Source organism: Gordionus sp. m RMFG-2023, chromosome 3, assembly GCF_954871325.1.
Source record: "Gordionus sp. m RMFG-2023 chromosome 3, tfGorSpeb1-WG-v2, whole genome shotgun sequence".
NCBI lineage: Eukaryota > Metazoa > Nematomorpha > Gordioida > Chordodea > Parachordodidae > Gordionus > Gordionus sp. m RMFG-2023.
This window is the reverse complement of record NC_088777.1, coordinates 30,869,678-30,874,996: the sequence shown is the minus strand read 5'-3', so window position 1 is coordinate 30,874,996 and position 5,319 is coordinate 30,869,678. Positions and strand designations below refer to the sequence as shown.

At 27.1% G+C, this 5,319-nt stretch overlaps 3 long non-coding RNA genes across 3 annotated transcripts; all 3 read right to left on the bottom strand.

Moving 5' to 3' along the window:
* Window positions 1-1,832: 1,832 nt before the first annotated feature.
* LOC135927496 (uncharacterized) lies at window positions 1,833-2,868 on the bottom strand. Its single transcript, XR_010572100.1, has 3 exons — window positions 2,781-2,868; window positions 2,499-2,660; window positions 1,833-1,970 (listed from the first exon to the last, which is right to left on the bottom strand). It is a non-coding gene; the product is annotated as an uncharacterized LOC135927496 (long non-coding RNA).
* A 74-nt stretch (window positions 2,869-2,942) lies between these two features.
* LOC135926049 (uncharacterized) lies at window positions 2,943-3,259 on the bottom strand. The gene is made up of 3 exons (XR_010571777.1): window positions 3,201-3,259; window positions 3,097-3,153; window positions 2,943-2,992 (listed from the first exon to the last, which is right to left on the bottom strand). It is a non-coding gene; the product is annotated as an uncharacterized LOC135926049 (long non-coding RNA).
* Window positions 3,260-4,546: 1,287 nt separating this feature from the next.
* LOC135927390 (uncharacterized) lies at window positions 4,547-4,859 on the bottom strand. The gene is made up of 3 exons (XR_010572071.1): window positions 4,734-4,859; window positions 4,665-4,700; window positions 4,547-4,566 (listed from the first exon to the last, which is right to left on the bottom strand). It is a non-coding gene; the product is annotated as an uncharacterized LOC135927390 (long non-coding RNA).
* Between the last annotated feature and the right edge of the window lie 460 nt (window positions 4,860-5,319).

Sequence of the window (5,319 nt, the reverse complement as noted above, 5' to 3'; positions counted from 1 at the left end):
GACTAAACTACGCATTCAGCAAATCAATGTTAATTTTAGATGAACGATGCATCAAGCAAATCAGTGGCCCCTATAACGGGGGTGGGAGGGGAGATTCCGAAGCAACTTAAAAAATTTTTTTTTAAATTTATTTAATGTTTTACTTGGTATATGATATCGGACGACCTCGTGATTCTGTTAATCCTTTAGGTTCCCTGATAAAATTAATATGATGCAACACGATATTTAGTAATTTTTTTATTGATTCATGTATAGTATAATATAAAACCCACAAAAAAAATTATTTTAATTTAAAATGGCGGCTCTCTCTGGTGGTTTCAAATTCATATCATAGAAACCTTGTGAAAACTTTCGAAACAGTTTCTATTTTTATTTAGACATAGTGGTACGTTGCATTAGCATATTTACCTTTCTTTTTTAAATCGGATAATATAGTATAACTCGTAAAATATTATGATTTTGAAGTCCTTCGCAAAACTTTGTTACAATATTATAACCTAGATTACTTAAAACCTCTTCATATTTCCCAGCATAGATATTAAAATCATTCATATATCCTGAATTATCACACCTCATCCATACCTAAAAATATAGTTTAGTCGAAAAAAAATATTGTTGTAAAGTGGCAATGATTAGGTTAATATACCACATTAAAAAGATCAAAGTAATATATAAATATTATTTATTTGAGGAAAAATAAATATTAGAAAGATAGATAATATAGTGAGGAATATATATATTCAAATAATATTTGATGAATATACTGACTTATAATTAAATTTACATTTTAAGAAAAATGCCCGTTGAAAACGTATTTTGAAATAAATGCGCAAAAAAAAAATTAAAATATAACTCCTCCACAAACATATGAAAAAGAATATCTTTTAATATATATTCGTGATGGTTTCATTTTATATGATTAACTCCTTTAGAAGATATAAAGGTCGAAAGATGGTTTTATATTTGCAATACCGCCACCGAAAGGGTTAATACATATTAAATTAAATAAGTGGGGGGGGGGGGGTAATTATTATGCAGTTTAATGAAAGATTTAATGATGAATCGATGTAATTTTTAAATCAAACATTATTTTTTACACCAAAGGGAATGGCGGAAAAGTCAATCGTTAAAGATGATATCGAATCGAGGATATCTGTATTTTACCATTTAAATTAAATTCAATTTTTGAAGAAATGTTGAAGTTTCGATATATTTATATAGGAAGCCTAAGACGGGAAATGTAATTATTACACGTGCCCTAGCGGTTAAAGAATCTAAAGATTTGTCAGATTATGAGAACTAGTAGATAGCCCGTCAAAAATGACGGAGAATGAGAATTTTATTCGTTTTTTTAAGAAAGATGTTACCTTTTATTTAAAAATCATATCCAATTTATATAATCTGAGGAGAAGAACGCGAAATGATATTTCTGCCAAAGTGTCAATTTTGGTATACCCCTCTAAAATAGAATCATGAACGACATTGTCAACTCAACCATAAAACGGTCGTAAGTATTGTTATAAAGGCCATGACAAAACTATCGCATATTTTCCCATTAATAATGTTAATGAAATTGGCTGCACTACACATTCACGTTTGAACATCTCTCTAAATATTCATGAAAGTTCCTCAGGGAATCGGATAAAGTATTATTTATAATAACTCCTAATGAGGTGAATGATAGTGGAATTAAATGCTTATATTTGTTAAAAATTAGGTAGAGGTGGCATAGGGATTGTGTTAGTGGATAGAAATATCATTTGGAGGCAACTGGGTGTATAAAATAAACAGATAGATATAAAACATTAGATAAAAAACAAAATAAACCTCCAGAGGAGTTCACAGTGCCTTTATCTTGGCCACCAGTAACTCTAGAACGGGTAAGGCGTTTGTTGAATCGCCATTTTTTCCTTTGCTTATCTTTAATAATAGATTCATCATGTTTGGTAATGTGAGGGATTAGGGTTAGCCTAGACAAATAAAGAAATCAGGCAAAAATATAAATATACTATTGTTGAAATTAAACAAACATTAAAATAATGTAAAACCGGTAGAAGGGTCAATATTAGATGCATATTTCTAATAAGTTGGAGGGCTATCATCAAATAAAATTTTTGGGGGACTTATCAAGTCTATTATGATATTATAAAAGTTAAAAAATAACATGATAAATGTAATGTTATTAAGATAAAGGTTAATTAATTGTAAGGTAATTAAAAAATTAGATTAAAAATCGGGGGAAAAAGAAGGTATAAATTATTATATTATATTATATAAATTAAAGGTGATAAGGTTTTGAGATATAGTGGTTAATAGATAATAGAGATAGAAAGAAAAGAATGAGATAATAAAATTTAGTGATAAATAAAAATGTTTATTTTTGTTAAAAAATAGGTGGAGGTGGCATAGGGATTGTCATAGTGGTGATAGAAAAATCATTTGGAGAACTGGGTGAAAATAAAATAAACATAGATATAAAACATAAGATAATAAAAAACCTCCAGATGAGTTCATTTCAAGCGTAGTTCTTTATTATTTTGTCTACCAGTAACTCTAGAACGGGTAAGGCGTTTGTTTATTCGTCATTATTTTCTTTGCTTATCTTTAATAATAGAATCATCATGTTTTGTAGCAATGTGAGGGAATAAGGTTGGGTTAGCCTAGACAAATAAAAAAATCAGGCAAAAATATAAATAAACATTATTATTGAAATAAAATGAAGATTTTTTGGAATAGATATAAAATAATATATAATATTATTTATAATAAAAATAATGTACTATGTATATTTTTTGTGCGTTATACAAAATAATCAGCAGGGATAATAGAGCAATGGTGGATCCGACAAAATGGTAAGCTTTTAAAAAAGTAGGAACCTTAAAAATTGTTATATTCATTTAGTTAAATTTTAAAAATGTACTTTGATATAATTTTCAATTAGACAAAATATTCATCAGAGATAAAAGGGCATATTGAGCGGCCTGACAAATATCTAAAATAAAAACAAAGAATAATATAAAGAATATAAATGCAATGAACATGATCTAAAATAAAAACAAAAGAATAAATAAAAAATAGAGTCAATATTAGGTTAACCTCTCTAGAAATAATGGGAATACAATCATTAACTGAGGTTAGGACATGGCTTGTTATCTAAAATAGAAACAAAAGAATAAATAAATAAACTAAATGCATTGAACTTGATGAGGAGTCAATATACCACCTGTACAATCATTAAATATGGGTAAGACAGGGCTTGCTATCTAAAATAAAAACAAAGAATAATATAAAGAATATAAATGCAATGAACATGATCTAAAATAAAAACAAAAGAATAAATAAAAAATAGAGTCAATATTAGGTTAACCTTTCTAGAAATAGTGGGAATACAATCATTAACTGAGGTTAGGACATGGCTTGTTATCTAAAATAGAAATAAAAGAATAAATAAAATAAATAAATGCATTGAACTTGATGAGAAGTCAATATACCACTTGTACAATCATTAAATATGGGTAAGACATGGCTTGTTATCTAAAATAGAAACAAAAGAATAAATATAAAAAATAAATGCATTGAACTTGATGAGGAATCAATATACCACCTGTACAATCATTAAATATGGGTAAGACAGGGCTTGTTATCTAAAATAAAAACAAAGAATAATATAAAGAATATAAACGCAATGAATATGATATAAAAAAAAAAAAAAGAATAAATAAAAAATAGAATCAATATTAGGTTAACCTCTCTAGAAATAGTGGGAATACAATCATTAACTGAGGTTAGGACAGGGCTTGTTATCTAAAATAGAAACAAAAGAATAAATAAATAAACTAAATGCATTGAACTTGATGAGGAGTCAATATACCACCTGTACAATCATTAAATATGGGTAAGACAGGGCTTGTTATCTAAAATAAAAACAAAGAATAATATAAAGAATATAAATGCAATGAACATGATCTAAAATAAAAACAAAAGAATAAATAAAAAATAGAGTCAATATTAGGTTAACCTCTCTAGAAATAGTGGGAATTCAATCATTAACTGAGGTTAGGACATGGCTTGTTATCTAAAATAGAAATAAAAGAATAAATAAAATAAATAAATGCATTGAACTTGATGAGGAGTCAATATACCACTTGTACAATCATTAAATATGGGTAAGACATGGCTTGTTATCTAAAATAGAAACAAAAGAATAAATATAAAAAATAAATGCACTGAACTTGATGAGGAATCAATATACCACCTGTACAATCATTAAATATGGGTAAGACAGGACTTGTTATCTAAAATAAAAACAAAGAATAATATAAAGAATAGAAATGCAATGAACATGATATAAAATAAAAACAAAAGAATAAATAAAAAATAGAGTCAATATTAGGTTAACCTCTCTAGAAATAGTGGGAATACAATCATTAACTGAGGTTAGGACATGGCTTGTTATCTAAAATAGAAACAAAAGATTAAATAAATAAACTAAATGCATTGAACTTGATGAGGAATCAATATACCACCTGTACAATCATTAAATATGGGTAAGACAGGGCTTGTTATCTAAAATAAAAACAAAGAATAATATAAAGGGTATAAATGCAATGAACATGATCTAAAATAAAAACAAAAGAATAAATATAAGTCAATATTAGGTTAACCTCTCTAGAAATAGTGGGAATATCATCCATCATAAGCTTATGATCATAAAAAATGAACAAATAAATTACTTCTTCTGATTTCAGGAATTCAAATAAAATGATAATCTCTAAAAATTGGTATCTGGCACTCCGATTTCAGTCAAGGAAAATGATAGTCTCATAAAAAATCAACAAATAAATTACTTCTTCTGATTTCAGAATTTGGTATGAACATCTGTTTAAAAAAATATAACAAATAAAAAATAAATAAATAAATACGTACCGATGACATGACGTAACGATGACATGACGTAGCGATGACATGACGTAGCGATGACATGACGTAGCGATGACATGACGTCACGATGACGTAGTGAGGACATCGGAAAATTATAATATAGATTGTAAATTTATTTAATTAAAATATTTTAACTAATACATTAATTAGCTTTTTCTTCTGACGATGAGAATAATTCTGAGACTTATGATTCAGACTGGAAAAACTATTATTTAATTTACCTTAACGTCTACTTTAAAATCTGCTTTCCCTAAGTTAACAATTTTATATAAATATTTATTAACCATTCCTACCTCTGTACTGCCAAAAGGATCATGAATAAAATTACAATTATTAAAACAAGACTTTGTAGTACCATGAAAGATCCATTTCATAATA